General features: G+C 45.7%; 1 protein-coding gene across 1 annotated transcript in view; it reads right to left on the reverse strand.

Moving 5' to 3' along the window:
• The window catches only part of LOC143987645 (protein unc-93 homolog A-like), a 991,508-nt gene that overhangs the window by 439,112 nt on the left and 533,916 nt on the right, over window positions 1-18,480 (reverse strand). The gene's annotated exons all lie outside the window — the stretch shown is intronic.

Below are 18,480 nucleotides of genomic sequence, written 5' to 3' on the forward strand. Positions count from 1 at the left end.
AGAGGGGCCGATCAGGGTCTGTTAGTGCTTTACTTCGTATCCAGGCAAATGGAAAGGTTGGTGTCCTTTTCGTCCGTTGAGCGCAAGTTGTTAGCGTTGGCGTTTTGGTTTAAGCTGCGGGGCGAACAGGACTTTACGAAGGGCTTTTGGGTAAAAGAAGCGCTGAAAGGGTAAGATACAGAAGGATATGAGGAGGCCGGTGACTTTTTCTATTCTGCAGGTCATCTGCGATAAATTGGGCGGCCTGTGCGTATCCAGTTATGAATGCCATTTGTTTTGCACAGTGTTTTCTCTCGCGTTTTTTGGAGCCTTTCGGATAGGGGAGTTAGTCAGTTCGGCTAAAAAGGTTGGGGGAGGCCTGTTGTGGCAAGATAGGGTGCTGTTGAAGTTACGTAGGTCAAAAACGGATCAACTGGGTAAGGGAGTGGATGTATGTTTGTATGTTCTACCGGGGTCTGTGGTTTGTCCTGTGCGGGTGGTTTGAGAAACCATGCGGATTAGACCCGGGAGGGATGGCCCATTGCTGGTACATGGGGATGGTATTTTTTTATCCAGATTCCAATTTGTGGCAGTGTTCCGGAAGTGTTTGCAAGCGGGGGGTTTGGAGAGTTCGCAATTTGCCTCCCACTCCTTCCGCATTGGGGCGGCCACGGAGGCTGCCATATGTGGGTTGGATGAGGCTGCGGTTAAAAGGATTGGAAGGTGGGAATCCAGACGATTCAGGTTCTATGTAGGGCCACATTTGTTGTCGGCTGGTTTTTCTTAAAAAAAAAAAAAAAAAAAAGTAGGTCGATTCTCGGTTTAGGGGAGGCGGGGATTGCGGACGGAGAATAGGTTGTGGGAGTCAGTGGCTGTTCAGTGTTTTTGTTTGTCATTTTCAGATGGAGGTCACACACGCCTCGTCTGGATCCTAGGGCACTCATACGTTTTTTGGGGAGCCAGGAGAGCAGATGTCAGGCCAGAGGGAAGGCAGCTGGGGATTTCCCATAGAGAAGCGTGCATCCGGTGGTTGGGGATCCCTGGGATGAAATGGAGCAGAGTGGTGCCGGAAGTTCAGCGATATGCTAGCCTGGATGTATTGGTGCTTCACGTGGGGGGAAATGACTTGGGGGTTAGATCCACCAGAGATCTTATCGCCGATGTCAAGTGCGATTTTATTTTATTTTTTTCTGCTTCGTAGGGATTTTCCAGGTTTTTTCTGCTTCGTATGGATTTTCCAGGGATGGTGCTGGTGTGGTCTGGTGTGGCGGATGGCTAGGTCGGTAGTCAGGCTCAATAAAGCTTGCATAAAAGTAAACAAGGCTTTGGGCAGATTCGTGGCTAGAAATAGGGCTGGTGGTGTTTAGCCACACGGTAGGTGTGTACCTACAGGGAGATGGGGTGCACTTATTGGCTGTGGGGACCAATCTTTGGGCTTTGGGTCTGCAGGATGGGATTGAGCGGGCCCTGCGGGTGTGGAGGGGCCCTTAAGGCTAAGGGGCCATCCTTGCGGGCTGTTGCGGTGTCTTTGATGGTGGCAAGAAAACTGAGGCGATGGAAGTGTGGGGGGGCTCATGTGCCCCCCCCTTTAGGTGTATCCCAGCGGAAGGGTAGGCTGGGATACGGGATTGGTGGCACTGCGGAAAAGGGGGTTGTCTCCGGGCTGATAAATGGCCGGAGGCCTGGTATGGTAAAATTTGGTCCCACAGCATATTGGTGGAAAGTGTTAAGTGAAAAAGGTGAAGTTGAGGTACCGTCAAAGACCAACTGACTGGGAGTTTAAAATTGCCGTTGCAAATGGTTATATATATATATATATATATATATATAATCTCTATCTATCTTATTTAAGTTTTGGTTGGATTTTGCTATGACCATTTACACTCCAAACTCCGATGTAGTCTATTTATTGGGTTTAAGATGTAAGGAAAGGGGAAAAATGGGGAATGGGTAAAGGGAAGGTTGGGAGTAAGGGGTTATGGAGAGTTGGTATTATCTTGAATACATTGGTCAAGTGAGGCCCGGAATAAAAGGACAAAAAGGGATGGATGGAGAGCTAGGCATGACCAGTGTTTAAAGTGAGCAACTAATGGGTTAAGGAGAATGTGGACAGAGGAGGGGGCAGAGTTTTCAGGAAATTAACTGAGGGGGGCGGATCGGTATAAAGGAGGGGGAGGAGTGTCATCGGCAAGCGTGGAGGCAGAAGGAAGAGAGTTTCCCACCCACCCTTCCGAATTTTATGACAATAACCATGTTCTCTTTCAGGGTGTCGTGATTTTGGGTCGTCATAGCAGCAGTAACGGCGGTGTCTTCTGTCTTTGACAGTGGCAAGAAAACTGAGGTGATGGAAGTGTGGGGGGGCTCATATGTGGTATGTGCCCCCCTTTTTGGTGTATCCCAGTGGAAGGGTAGGCTGGGATACGGGATTGGTGGCACTGCCAGAAAGGGGGTTGTCTCTGAGCTGATAAACAGCCGGATGCCTAGTATGGTAAAATTTGGTCCCGCAGTGTATTGGTGGAAAGTGTTAAGTGGAAAAGGTGAAGTCGAGGTACATATACATATATATATATATATATATATATATATATATATATATATATATATAGTGCCTTGCGAAAGTATTCGGCCCCCTTGAACTTTTCAACCTTTTGCCACATTTCAAGCTTCAAACATAAAGATATAACATTTTTATTTTTTGTGAAGAATCACCAACAAGTGGGACACAATTGTGAAGTGGAACGAAATCTATTGGATATTTTAAACTTTTTTAGCAAATAAAAAAAAAACTGAAAAGTGGTGCGTGCAAAATTATTCGGCCCCTTTACTTTCAGTGCAGCAAATTCACTCCAGAAGTTCAGCGAGGATCTCTGAATGATCCAATGTTGTCCTAAATGACTGATGGTGACAAATAGAATCCACCTGTGTGTAATCAAGTCTCTGTATAAATGCACCTGCTCTGTGATAGTCTCAGGGTTCTGTTGAAAGCGCAGAGAGCATCATGAAGACCAAGGAACACACCAGGCAGGTCCGTAATACTGTTGTGGAGAAGTTTAAAGCCGGATTTGGATACAAAAAGATTTCCCAAGCTTTAAACATCCCAAGGAGCACTGTGCAAGCGATCATTTTGAAATGGAAGGAGTATCGACCACTGCAAATCTACCAAGACCTGGCCGTCCCTCTAAACTTTCAGCTCAGACAAGGAGAAGACTGATCAGAGATGCAGCCAAGAGGCCCATGATCACTCTGGATGAACTGCAGAGAACTACAGCTGAGGTGGGAGAGTCTGTCCATAGGACAACAATCAGTCGTACACTGCACAAATCTGGCCTTTATGGAAGAGTGGCAAGAAGAAAGCCATTTCTCAAAGATATCCATAAAAAGTCTAGTCTAAAGTTTGCCACAAGCCACCTGGGAGACACACCAAACATGTGGAAGAAGGTGCTCTGGTCAGATGAAACCAAAATCAAACTTTTTGCCCACAATGCAAAACGATATGTTTGGCGTAAAAGCAACACAGCTCATCACCCTCAACACACCATACCCACTGTCAAACATGGTGGTGGCAGCATTATGGTTTGGGCCTGCTTTTCTTCAGCAGGGACAGGGTAGATGGTTAAAATTGAGGGGAAGATGGATGCAGCCAAATACAGGACCATTCTGGATGAAAACCTGTTGGAGTCTGCAAAAGACCTGAAACTGGGACGGAGATTTATCTTCCAACAAGACAATGATCCCAAACATACAGCAAAATCTACAAAGGAATGGTTCACAAATAAACGTATCCAGGTGTTAGAATGGCCAAGTCAAAGTCCAGACCTGAATCCAATCGAGAATCTGTGGAAAGAGCTGAAAACTGCTGTTCACAAATGCTCTCCATCCAACCTCACTGAGCTCGAGCTGTTTTGCAAGGAAGAATGGGCAAGAATTTCAGTCTCTCGATGTGCAAAACTGATAGACATACCCCAAGCGACTTGCAGCTGTAATCGCAGCAAAAGGTGGCTCTACAATGTATTAACGCAAGGGGGCCAAATAATTTTGCACGCCCCACTTTTCATTTTTTTTATTAGTTAAAAAAGTTTCAAAAATCCAATAGATTTCGTTCCACTTCACAATTGTGTCACACTTGTTGGTGATTCTTCACAAAAAATAAAAATGTTATCACTTTGTTTGAAGCCTGAAATGTGGCAAAAGGTTGAAAAGTTCAAGGGGGCCAAATACTTTCGCAAGGTACTATATATAATTTGATAAAAGTTATTTAAGTTTTGGTTGGATTTTGTTAATAAAGGCTGCTATGGCCATTTACACTCCGGTGTGGTCTATTTATTGGGTTTGAGATGTAAGGAAAGGGGAAATAGGTAAAGGGAAGGTTGGGAGTAAGGGGTTATGGAGAGTTGGTATTATCTTGAATACATTGGTCATGCAGTATATACACTATAATGTTCATTACACTAGGGCTGCAACTAATGATGATATTCATAATCAGTTAGTTGACTGATTATTGTTTCAATTAATTGGATAAAAACATTTAACAATTCACTTAACAGGTCCAGGCCAATGATATTTGGCAAATCAGTGATCAGCATGTGCCTGTGTTTATAAGGAACAGGAGCTGACGATACCTTCTGCCCTGGAGCCCTTTTCAGTTCCAGTGAATGAATGGTCACAGTGAGTCTAAGCAGCACACAGTAACACAGTAAAACATAGTTAGGCACATTTAACCCCTGATCCCCCCCCCGTTAACCCCTTCACTCCCCTGCCACAGTGTCATAAGGTACAGTATACATATTTGCTAATCACTGTATAAGTGTCACCGGTGACCCTAAATGGCATTAGTGGCAGTTAGCGTCAATCCGAATCCCTAATAGCGTCAGCTTGCCCGCCATATATTACCTAATAAATTTTAACGTCCTGATCGCCGCCACCCCCCCCCCCCCCCCCAAATAAACTTTGTATTAGTGTCACAGGTGATGCCAGATAGCGCGCCACATATTCACTAATACATTTTAACCCTTTCATTGCCACTAGTGCGACACATGTGACACTATCATAGACAAACTATAAACCTCCATTACTAGTATAGTGTCTGAAGGCACTATAGTGTCGAAGACCTTGTTTATTTGTAAAAAAAACATGTGGAAATGTACACAGTTACATTTAACATGAAATATAAAAGCATCTACTGCTGACACTGTGCCATCAACCGGACGGCGACTGTCAGCAGTAGATGCTTTTATATTTCATGTTAAATGTGAGTACATTTCCACATGTTTTTTTACAAATAAACAAACAAGGTCTTTTACAATATTACATTATTGGGATCCTTCTCTCATTTGTACGGTGTGTAAGGGAAACATTACCAGGACATCTAGGACAGAGTGCTGCACAGTGGCAAAAACTGTGAATACTCCATACCCCGGGAGGGGGAATGATCTCTGGTGAGTGCAGTCACAATAAGAGCACAAATAAATCACGTATGCTGTGTGCACCTTCCAAGAGGAACTAGAGCAGTGGATTTTTTTTTTCCTTCGCCAGCAAAAAGCACTTTCATCTACTTCTTGGGATTATGACCTTTTATATTTGTTTTATATTAAAATTTTAAATTGTATTAGTATAATCATGTTGTAAACATCTGATCACGTTGGAGATATATAATTAATTTTGCATTTTTTCCACGCAATCATTGACTTTTTTTTTTTATATTTATTCACCATTTTCTATGGATTAATTTTGTGTGTAGTATCAAATCTTATACTATAATTTTGTGCATCTTTTCTGCATTTTTCTACATCAATATAATTACATACCTGTACAATAGATTTTATTTTTCACAAACTATATTAATTAATTGTACTAGGCACATCATTATATGACAAATTATTAAAATATATCTCTGTCGCCCTCAGGGTGACCCTGGATATGATTGGCCCCTCGTAAATCACTTTAACCAACATTTACAGACTTGAGTATGCCTCAACAAAATGTCTGCGTGGAGGAGTCCCTCTTTAATTTTTCTGGCTGTTTGCTTTCAAACAGTTTCTCCCAAGCAAGGGTGCCAAATATAAGGTCAAAACGTATAAGCTCTGTGAGAGAGCAACAGGCTATACATAGAGGCGGCTGGTGGTTTTTACGTTGGGGGGGGGGCGGCAAACAAACACCCCCCCACTGTCTGCCGGTCCACTGGCACTAACCCCAGCAGTGGCGGGGATCGTTGGGCACATCGGGAATCAGCGAGCACACAGCATCGGGCACATCGGGCAGGGGATTATGCTGCGGCGGGCATCTGGCAGAGTCTCCTCTTTTCTCTTTTGAGATCACGGCGGCTTCTGCTGTGCGTCTCTTCCTAGGGGTCCAATAGGACCTTTCAGCCAATCGGTAAACAGGTATCACGCCCGCACTTCCTGATTGGCGGAGAGGAGATTCAGTGTTAGAAAAGCAAATAATCACCTCGCATCTACGGAGGATTCGAGTCTAGTCGCAGCATCTGCGCTACGATTCGAGTCCTCACTAAGCAAAACCTTAACAACCGAACCGAAACCTATCGCATCACCGACTCAAACAGGTTTAATCTTTCACAGACTATTCTACCGGGGCTCGCACCCAGCCTGGTTCCTACCAGTCACATCGTAAAGTTTCAGCAGTACCATTGTTTCACTTTCTCAAGTCTATCCATGCATGTTCATTTACAAATACCTCCACCAATTCGTTCAGTTGCGCACGGTCAATCCTACATAATCATTTTCTCTGCTTTTCTTTCACCATCTAACAAGACCGCATTCTTGCAATCACTGCAAGTCTTTCTGCATTTGGCTCAAATAACGGCCAAAGTCTCCAGTAGCAACACAGCTACTAATATGTATTCTCTATCCCTTTTCCCCCTTTCAGGTCAGTAAGGTTGCCAACTGGTCCATCCTACAACAGGATCGGACCATCTTTTTCCCAGGTAAAAAAAAAAAATGATTAAAAAAAAAAAAAAAATTGTGGAGGGCTTGCATTTCTTCACCAAGGGGTCAGCTACGGCTCCAAAACAGCTCTTGCAATCCACCTTTCACAAACTATTTCCATGTCACCCCACCACAGGTTCTTGGTCAAACCCAGTCCTCGACCCCAACAGAGACTTCATCAGTAGGGCTTCAAGGCTGGTGCGTAGTTAGAAGAAATTAATGAGTAAATAAATAAATTAACCCCCATTTTTTTTCCTTTCTCTCATACACACTTTCACGACATATTTTACTTCACATACATAATTTGATTGGTTCCCGAAGGCATTAGCAACTGTCACATACTTCTATGCATCTCACTCTGTTTTCGAAGAGCAAGCCTTCACTATGCAGACAAGGTCGCTTAATCTCCATTCTTGCTGGCAGTGCAAGCATTTAGCAGACCGAACACAGGTCAATTAACTACAGATCGTAACATTCTTACTTAGAATACCATACTTTAGCTACCCTCCCCAGTCCGCCCTGGGGGCTCTGGTTCACTAGTCTGTGCTGAGCACAGATGGACACCCGAGCTATCGGTTACCTAGCCAGTCACCTCCTGGCTCACCTCAAAAGGTCACGCATTCTTTTGAGTTTTCTAAAGTTACAATCAATAGCGCTCAAGTGCAAACCAACTGTCACTATGGCTGTCGCTCCTTGTCCTTTCCTGTTCTTCCTACTACCTGCCACCTATCTTCTCAAAATGCTTCTGTCACCTCCAATATCCCCAGACTTTCCTTAAAACATATGCATTTCCCCTGAACTTTTTAAACTACTATTCCCACCTTCTCTGCCAGCCCCACCAGACACTCAGGCGTCCCTGCAGTCAATTGCTTCAGCAGTTACTCAGCTTCACTCCTTTGGTGTCTTCACTCTCAACAATAGTCTCCGATGTTCAGACAAGAGTGGGGACTCTGGAGGTACGGCAAGTGGTCCCCTTACCACCTCCAGTCGCCACCACCACGCCCGTGCCAGCACTTACAGGTACGCCCCAGAGCAGCTCCACCGTCTTCCCTGCACATCTCGTCCCAGCAGGCATAAGGAAGGACATCCTGGATGGCCAGGACGTCAATTTGACATCCCTCCTTATTTCAATACATGATGTGGCGGAAAATAAAGCCTATTCATGGGGAGACGTCTCCGTCATCCTAAAAGCAAAAGACCAAAGGCTCGCACGGAATTTCAGTCACTGAGTTTGTGCTCACCTTCGGCGTGTTCAGAGACATAATGTGCTCCCTTAACCCCAACAGAAGGGAAGAACTAGATCTGTATTTACACGCAGTGACGGATCTAGGCTATAGGTATGGAGGCAGTTCGTTTTACGACTACCACCGCTCCTTTTCAGCCAAAGCGGCAGCTAGGCTCAGCCAGTTCCATGTGACTACCGAGTGGAGCACAGTCGATACAGAACTATTCTGTCGCCATTTCGCTGGCCTACGCTCCCCACTCTGCACAACCTGGCAATCTGCCACCCACACATCTAACTGGTGTTCGGAAAATGAGAGCAGACGCCCCCCGAACTTCTCCTCCTTCCCGAATATAGCTCAGAGTTCAGGAGCAACTACACAGTGTTAGAAAAATTTCAAAAGCTGCGCCAAAAGACCATATATATCTTAACTACACAAATAAAAAAATATAAATAAATATAAATGGATTATTATGGATCACATTCCATACAAAATGAATAAATGAAATAACATAAATTGTTATTCATCAGCTTAAGAGGAAGGAGCAAACAAAGTTCATAAAAACGTCCTCTGTTGCAATTCTTTCCAGGACACCACGGGGATTCCACTCAGAAACAGCAAACAAGTGCCCGTCACCAAGAAGTGAGTACGCTTACCAGATGGAAGCTTAATCAAAGCCTTGTATGCAAATCATCGGTGTCCTCCTCCTTATAGCTTGCGCTCATAGATCAGCTAACCCCAATGAATGGCAGCGTTCACATAAACATATCCCTCGTTCAGCAATCACAAATAGTGCTAACAATGGCTGCTGTCAGCTGTCACAGTGCAGGCTACCTCCGCACATCCCACAACCGGTTGTAGATCTAAAGAGCCTTAGGGAGGTTTTTTCCAAACTCAATGTACCCATAGCAGAGAAGAAGGTGGAAGGCCCTGCACAACGCATAACGGGTATCATACTTGATACTCAAGCCATGCAGGCTAGCTTACCTCTCAACAAATTAACCCGCATCAGGGCGGTCATTCACACATTTACAGTTACCCAAGGGTGCACTAAGAGGCAACTTCAGTCGTTGCTCGGGATGCTCAACTTTGCCGTAAGGATCATCCCCCAGGGTCGTTCCTTCGTCTCCCACCTCTTAGTATTTCTTTCCCAAGTTCAAGATCCTGACCAGATCTTTAGATTAGACCAAGTAGCGATAGCCGATCTCACCATGTGGGACGATTTCCTAGAAAATTGGAATGGCATTTCGATGTTCATCCCATCAGCATCTCCCTCTTCACCCCAGATAATCACAGATGCTGCAGCCTCCACAGGCTTTGCATCAAATTTTGGCCATCACTGGTTAGCAGGCCCATGGCCGCCAGAAATTCTTTTGATCCCCGGGTTCAGTCAATCCTCCTCATTATTTGAGATATACCCCATAGTTGCTGCAGCACAAGTCTGGGGCAGTAGCTGGGCAGGACAAACAGTCACTGTCGCTACAGACAACCAAGCCACAGCCAGCATCATAAACAAAGGCGGCTCCAAGTCATTAGCCATAATGTCCTTCCTACGCAGGCTGGTGCAATTGTCCCTACAGCACCAATTTAATGTCCTCTGCATCCACATCCCAGGCAAATGTATTACCTCTGTCTCGCCTTCATTTTGCGTCGTTCTTTTCACAGGAGCCTGGAGCCGACCCGACCATGTCTACTATCCCACACTGGTCTCAACTAACCCTGCATTGAATCTATACCTGCACAATGCTACCAAGCTCATTAATCTTTCATTGTCACGTAATATGCTGAAGGCCTATCGTGCTGCCTGGAAAATGTACGGCAGGTTAGCAGTCTAGCGGGATTCCCCCGGGGCAGTGCCAGGGGATCTCCACCATATTCTGGCTTTCATTTCATACTGCCACACACAGATGGCTTTGTCACATAATACTATCAGACTCTATCTGGCTGGCATCCAGCATTACATTTCTTTTCAGGATCCCACCAAACCGTCCTTATTCACCGCTCATGCGGTCAAGACAATCCTGTGTAGTATTCTCAAAAGACAGCCACAAATCAGTAGCAAATGCCTTCCTGTGACCAGCGCCATTTTCCGAGAGATGTCTATCATCCTCTCTTGCTCCCCGTTTGGCTTCTCTCCCAGCCTTGTCATTCGAGCAGCCATTTACCTGGCTTTATACTGCTTCTTACGTCCCAGTGAATTTTCAGTCACCGGCTCTTGCTGTAAGACGTTATGCAGGCGGCACCTCACACGCCATCAAACTTTCTTCATCCTACACCTAGAGGTGTCTAAAATGCAACAGGCTGGTCCAGGGGCGGACATCAAGCTTTTCAAAACCCTCAATGCCTGGTGTCCTGTGGCTGTCTTAGATCAATTACTAGCGCACCTACCTGATCCTTCACCAGACAGCCCGTTATTACCATTTCCAGTTAGACCCCTATGCAGCAATCAGTTTATCAGTCACGTCAGGATCCTCCAACAGAACTTAGGCCTTGCCCCCGCTCGTTTTTTAGGACATTCTTTCTGCATCGGAGCAACATCAGCAGCCTCATGCAATGGAGTTCCACGTGCTCAGAAAGATGGGCAGGTGGAAATCCAACTGCTTCGCTCGGTACATTCCCGATCTACAGTGTGAAATGTCTCAAGCCTTCAGCAACCTTGCCCTTTAGTGTCTTGTCTTGCCTTAATAAACTATTACTTCCCTAACCAAGTATTTTGTGCCCTTCTCTTAGCATACCGCCCAGCAGAACAGGACTCACCGCCCAGCTCACCTGGGCTTACCTTACAGCAGACCAGGGCACACTTCAGGTCTATTTATGTTGTTAGTCTTGTGGCGTGTTTATGTTTTCTTCCATATCTTTGAGGACGGAGGGCTCTGACCATAAATAAGAGGGCTAATATGGTGGCCTCTACTTATGGAAGGAGCCTGGAGGGTGTTTAACCAGACCACCCACAACGGTCAGTGTCGGTTTCAGTGCGCGGTACCCACCCACCCATTCCCCTTCTCAGAGTACTTCTCAAAACACGTTTCTCTACAGAAACATCCATTACTTTCTCTAGGAATGCACCTTTCTCTTAGCATACTGTCCAGCAGAACAGGACTCACCGCCCAGCTCACCTGGGCTTACCTTACAGCAGACCAGGGCACACTTCAGTTCTATTTATGTTGTTAGTCTTGTGGCGTGTTTATGTTTTCTTCCATATCTTTGAGGACGGAGAGCTCTGACCATAAATAAATATATATATATATATATATATATATATATATATATATATATATATAAAATCAGTCTAGTATATATAGTGTGTGTGTATATGTATGTATTTATGTATATATATATATATATATATATATATATATATATATATATATATATATATATATATTGTGATGATCCAGGGTGATTAGTTTCAAGTGGTGCATGCAATTTTCCAGAAACATACCACTCCAGACTTGCGTTTTTAGGGCATCGCAGCCCACTTTTATTTAAAGGAAACGAAAAATTTCAAACAAACAGTAATCTTCGCTCACAGGGGGTTCCACCATCACTGTATAAACAAACAATAGCTTCCTGGCTTACTCACTGTCAGCTTCGTGCTGCTTTAGTCACAGGCTACACCTGCCTGCTTCAAACTGTCACCTGCAGTCTTAAGGCCCGTACACACGATCTGACTTTTTGACAACAAACATGCAAATTATCTTTTTTGGAGCAACATCCGACCATGTGTACGCTCCATCGGACAAACTTTTTCGGTTTTCATCTGACTTTTGCTGTGCGAACGGACAAACTTTCTAGCAACAAAAGTCTGATGGAGCAAAATCTGATCATGTGTACAGAAAACCATAGGGCTTTTGTACAACGTACAAACCCGCATGCTCAGAACCAATGCAAAAGATCAGACAACAATACGGAAGTTGACCAAAGGTGGCGGTAAAGAGCAGAAAAACCACGTGATTTGGTGAAAGTTGGCTGAAAAAATCCTGCCGTGTGTATGCAATACAAGTTCTCGGCCGACGCCCTTTGTACAAAAATCCAGTTTGTACAAAGTCTGATAGTGTGTATGAGGCTTTAGACTCCGAGACCTCCTGTCTCTTTCTTCTGGAGCCGTCTCCTACTGGAACCCTCCCGACCTCCTGACCAGACTTCTAGTCTGCTGGGCGGAGCTGTCTCCAAATCTGAGCACTGACTTCTTTTCCTGGCATGTTTATGAACCCAGCTCACAGGTGTGTAAGTAGTATTCCTGCCAAAATCAGGCATATACTGCTTATATGCACCTGTGACATGGGGTCGCATCTCCACAATATATATATATATATATATATATATATATATATATATATATATATATATATATATATATATATATATGCATTTAGCATAGAATTTATATTAAGTGTTTACTCTATATTCAGCCAGAGCAGGTAGTGTATTAATATAAATGAATACACTGGTCCATCCCCACGAGGAACTGCCCACTGCCGCTCTCTGAAACCGGAGAAGGTGACAGATGGCCTGAGGTGAGGTCTTCACTGCCGGCATGTGACATGGCTCTGGGTGACTTGTGCCCTAGATGCAAATCCTTGTCTTTGAGGTTGAAACTAGATTGACCGAAACCTATATTAGGGGTGACATGAAAAGCTGAGACTGTTTCTTTTTTTTTTCTTACATATACACATACAGTATGTATACTCTTCCTGCCTCTTTCCCCTCCCCCCCTTTTTTTTTTACCTGGGGTAATGACGTCCAGCTTGGTGCAGGATGGAACTACTGAACTTGACTGACTTAGAGGAGAAACAACAGACAATGGTGAGAGACTTGACTACCTAAATTTAGGAGGTAACTAAGTGGCCCGGGTTGTGTAACTTTGAAGTGCGTTTGTGCGACTGCAAGGGGAACTAGCGGTGAGGCGAAGATATAACGAATGAGTCGAGACCATGAGTGAACTTGGAAGGGAAACGGGGGTCTTCCTTTTTTCTTTTTTTTTGGACCGTTGTGTCGTAGAGGCAATTGACATCGAACATCAGTGGAGCCATGCCGAGATAATAGAAGATGCACGAATGACTCGACAAGAAGCGACTGCCGAACCTGAGGAAAAAGACAGGCCTCCTGCAAGTAACAATTGTAAGACTGAAATGATGGGTGTGAATCGGTGCATTGCTGACGCGAGTGGATCCGAAATGGAGTGCCAGGTACGTGAAATGATTTGAGTGAAATGATCGCCATGATGGAGGCACAAATCTGTGTGCCGTGATTACGACTGACAACGAACTGGACTGTGTATGAAAATGAAACAAAAACAACTGGAACACACCAGAACGAATTGGTGTGTCACGGAAGCAACTGGATTCGACTCGGAGCGATAGGTACCTGAAATTAAATGAGTGATATGATTTGCCATGACAGAGGCATGAATCGGTGTGCCGCGGCTGCGACAGACAACGAGCTGGACTGTGAAGCATGGAATGAAATGAGGCCAAAAACAACAGGGGCACGCTGGAACGAATCAGTACATGACAGATGCGACTGGATTAGAATTGGAGTGTAGCAATTGAAATTAAATGAGTGAAATGAATTGCCATGGCAGAGGCACGACTCGGTGTGCCGCAACTGCGACTGAGAATGAACAGGACTGTGGAGCATGGAATGAAATGAGGCCAAAAACAACTGGCATGCTGGAACGAATTAGTGCATTCATGACTCAATTTGAATCGGAGTGCGGTACCTAAAAGTGAAATGAGTGAAATGATCTGCCATGACAGAGGCACAAATATTATCCTCCTCATCCCCTGTCACCCAGGCTCAGAGTAGTTTGCCTTCCATAGCAGCTGCCAAAGCGGCCTATTCCACCAGCTCCTTGTCCACAGTCATGCACTTCACTCCTTCCACCATCATGCACGGAGGAGTCTCCAGAATTTTCAACTACAGTGATGGTTATATGCTGCTCGAGGATGCACAGCGATTTGAAGGCTCCGATGTTGTTTCACAGGTTGAGGAAGGGACTAACATGAGCTTAGAGAGGAGGTGCCACAGAAAGACAAGAAACTGGCAGCCGTGTTCCCCCATCTGCAGCATACTGCCAAGTTTGCTCCAGTAACGAGGAGGGAGGGGATGATGAGGTCACTGACTGTACTTGGGTGCCTAAGAGAAGAGAGGAGGAGGCACAACTCCAATGAGGCAGGATGTCCTCTAGGGGGCATCTTAAGGGCAGCCACCCTATTGCATCACCAAGCAGAGCTCCCCAGGTGCAGGGCGCTGCTGACTCGCCACTGACTTTTAAATGTTCCTTGGTGTGGGCCTTTTGACACATGTGCAGCAGATCACACCGTTGCCGTTTGCAACCTATGCCTGAAGCGGATCAAGCATGGCAAGAACAGCAGCTGCTTGGGCAGCACAAGCTTCACCAGACATATGACGACCTGTCATGCAGTCTGCTGGCAACAGCACTTGAAAGACCCATCAAAGATAAAGGCAGACTTCTCCTTGCTCCTCATTGTCAGGGCTGGCTCAGCCCTTCCTTCTCTGAGCTGGCCGCTCAGCTGTCGGCTAATTGCCAGCTCTCATTTCTCGCCACAGTTACCCAGCTGTTCCCGATCCTGCTCATCTGACCTGTAAAGCTGTCCAGCTCAATTCATCTCTGCCTTTGCCATGGTCACATCACAAAACCATCTCCTGCGTTCCTGTTTAAAGACTGGCTTTGCTGACATCCCTTCTGGCTCCTTATCCTGCTTGCTGTTCCTCTACTTCCCTGACTTCTGGCCTGGCTGATTACCCGATTTGGTTACTGAACTCTGGCTTGGCTGATTACCCATTCTGTTTATTGAACTCTGGCTTGGCTGACTACCCTATCCAGTTACTGGACTCTGGCTATGCTTTGATTACGCTTACTCTATTTACCTTTTTATTTTTTATTAATAAACAAGTGTGATTTTTACTGTACTTTTGTCTCGATCTGGTTCATGGTTTCTGACACTCATCTGGGATCTCCAACCCTATTATACCTCCAGTCCTCTCAAAAACATGCACTGAGAGGAATGAAGGTATAGCAATAGGTGTCCCCAGGACTTGCAGCCAATCTCCTAGCAGTACAACACCAATTGATTTTAGCAGGAAAATTTCTCTACCCCAGTTGCGGAACCATAAAACAAAATTCGGGTCCAGCCATCCAGATGCTCAGCATTTAAATGCTAGCTTGGCCAAATTGCTAGCACTGCAACTGATTCCTTTTCAGCTGGTAGACTCTGCCCCCTTTCATGAATTTGTGGAATGTGCTGTACCTCAGTGGAAGGTTCAAAAATGCAATTTCTTTTCACGGACTCTATACCAGCATTTGTGGAAGGCAATGTTTTGGCCTTGTTGGACAGGGCAGTCAGCAGTAAGTTTCATATCACCGCTGACTCATGGTCCAGCAGGCATGAGCACTGGGTAACTCTGCTGGCAGCTGGGAAGGATGCAGGACAGGGTTCAGGGTTGTTGGAGCTTGTTCCGCCACCATGCCTCCAAAATGCTAGTGGTAATTCTGCCACAGCTCTCTGTCAGCTCTGAAGGGGCAGGTTCAGAGGTGGTTGACGCCATGCCAGCTTCAGCCAGGAATGGTTGTATGCAACAATGGCACCAACCCTCTCTCCACTCTCCGAAAGGCTCATTTGACACACAATTCTTTTCTATAGGACACTTGACCCATGTTCCATGTTTAGCATACTTCCTGAATTTGGTGGTGCAGCGGTTATTGAGCAGGTACCCAGGTTTACAAGATCTCCTGAGGCAGGCCAGAAAAGTCTGTGGTAATTTCCGCCGGTCATACAATGCCACTGCGCGGCTGGCTGACATTCAAAGGGAACCGTCTCATTTATGACATGCCCACCAGGTGTAACTCAACGTTGGCAATGCTGCAGAGGCTGCACACACAGTAGAGGGCCATCAATGAGTACCTGTGTGAGCATGGCACCAGGACAGGGTCAGGGGAGCATGGCTTCTTTTTGCCACGCCAGTGGCTAGGATGCATTCACTGTCATCATTTGAGGAGGCCAGGAGGATGGTGAGCAGTGACAATGCATGCATAAGTGACACTTTGTGGAATCATGGACAGGGCACTTGAGGCAGAACAGTGGGAGAACAGTGGGAGGAAGAGGCCCTCTTTATCCAGATAGCATTCCTGCGGGCCTGCCAAACACACAGGAAGATAATAGGTCGAATTAATTTAATTAAAATGAAATTGCTTCCCCCTCTCCTATACGTCATGCGCCATTCTCCAACGTGGATACCCAAAATTATTTTTCGGCGACTAGACTCTCACATCTCCAGTTTCTTGTGGGGCGCCACACCTCCCCGATTCCGCTTGTCCATACTACAGAGACCTTGGACGCAGGGGGGCCTGGCGTGCCCTAATTTTTTTCTCTACTTCATAGCGGCGATGCTCACGCATGCCCACGGCTGGCTTACCTCGGATGCCACCAACGCAGCTGTTGCCTTGGAGGCCTCCATTGTGGGCTCATTCGAAGCACTGCGGAACGTTTTATTTAGGGGCCCTCGAGCTCCGCATCCTCTCACAGCCTCGATGAGGACGGTGCTGAGGGCGTGGTCTGGGGTGTGTGGCCACCGGCCGACTGGGCCCCGAGTACTCTCTCCTAATACTCCATTGGGGCTCAATCCCTCCCTACCTGAATTCTACTCTATTCCGGATCCGATTGTGTGGGCGTCGAGGGGCGTTCCGTGTCTACATCACGTTTGTGAGAATGGTGCATTGCTGACATTTGACCAGCTTAAATCTAGGTTTAACTTGCCCAATGTGTACTTCTTCCGGTTCCTGCAGCTTCGTCATGCGTTTGGGACTCAGTTTGGTGGTTCGCTCCTGACCTTATACCAGTCTAGTATGGAGTCGCTTCTACGTCAGGAGTCGCTGCTTAAACCGTTGTCCATGATATACAAGGCTTTTCAGCCCTCGGTTCATAGTGGATTGGAAAAACTTAGGGAATTTTGGGTGGCGGAGCTGCCGGGATTGGATGGGGAAGACTGGGAGGACATTTGGGACTCCCCCTTTAGACATTTGATTTCCTCAAGAGATCGGCTAATTCAATTTAAAATACTACATAAATTTTATTACACCCCATGTAGACTTCATAGGATTTACCCTGACTCTTCGTCACAGTGCTGGCGCTGTGGAGCGGATTTGGCGGGGTACATCCATATGATTTGGGCTTGCCCCGTGGTACAACGTTATTGGTCAAGAATACTCTCTTTTATTACTGAGCTGACAACGATCCCTGTACCTCAGACGGTGGAGATGTGTTTGCTTGGGTTGGTGGACGCTTTGGTTCCCTCGCGGGAAGTCCGCACATTGCTGGGGCTGCTACTCTTCTATGCGAGGAAACTTGTTGTGCTCTGGTGGAGGGCCCCTACAGCGACCCTCACCCTGAGTGCATGGAAATCATTAGTTAACCTTGCAATACCACTGTACAAAGAAGCATATTTCATCCGGGGATGCCCTCAGAAGTTTCAGAAGGTTTGGAATATCTGGTTGGAGTCTGAGACAACGATTGGGGAGCGGAACAGCCCTGTTGGGATATCAACCTAATCTATCCAGTAGACAACTCCTCTGGTAAGCTCTCTAGGGTAGCGTTTGAGATGCCTGAGTATCCGGTTGACGCCCACTTGTAGATCTCTGTTGGTAGTCTGCCTATAGTGCATCACTACGCTTAATGTTAATTACTGGGACTTACATTACTCCTGTCAATTTTAGCAGCAAGCTATGGGGTTTGGTTGTTGTATGTTCTTTGGGTTAGGCTGATAGTTTTTAGGTGTTTTGCCTTACCTGTTGTGTTGTATCGTTTGAGCCGGGGAATGCCCCAAGGCTATGTTCTGTACTTTTTTCTTTTAAAACAAATAAAAAGAATTTATAAAAAAAAAAAAAAAAAAAAACACACAGGAAGATGAGGAGGAGGAGGAGGATTGTGTCAGCATGAATGTAGTGGATAACACTTAGCAGCAGTCTACAAGTTTTCAGTCCCCAGAAACCCAAGGAGTTGTATGTGGCGGGGAGGAGGTAGTTATGGATAATGTAATAATTAGTGATCCAGAGGACTCAGAATTGAATGGCTCTGCAAACTTACCCTGCATGGCCTCCCTGATTCTTCAAAGTCTGCGAAAAGACCCTAGGAATCATGGTATGAAAGAGAGGGATCATTACTGGCTGGCATGCCTTCTTGATCCACGTTACAAGGGTAAAGTTGCAGAACTCATCCTGCTTTCACAGAGGGAACAGAGGATGAAACAACTTCAGGAGGCATTGAAGAAAGGTTTGTGTAATGCATTTCCAGACCATGTTGCTGAGGCTTCGTTCA

Source organism: Lithobates pipiens, unplaced genomic scaffold (genome assembly GCF_037356315.1).
Source record: "Lithobates pipiens isolate NorthernLeopardFrog02 unplaced genomic scaffold, aLitPip1_a1.2 Scaffold_18, whole genome shotgun sequence".
NCBI classification, from domain to species: Eukaryota; Metazoa; Chordata; class Amphibia; order Anura; family Ranidae; genus Lithobates; species Lithobates pipiens.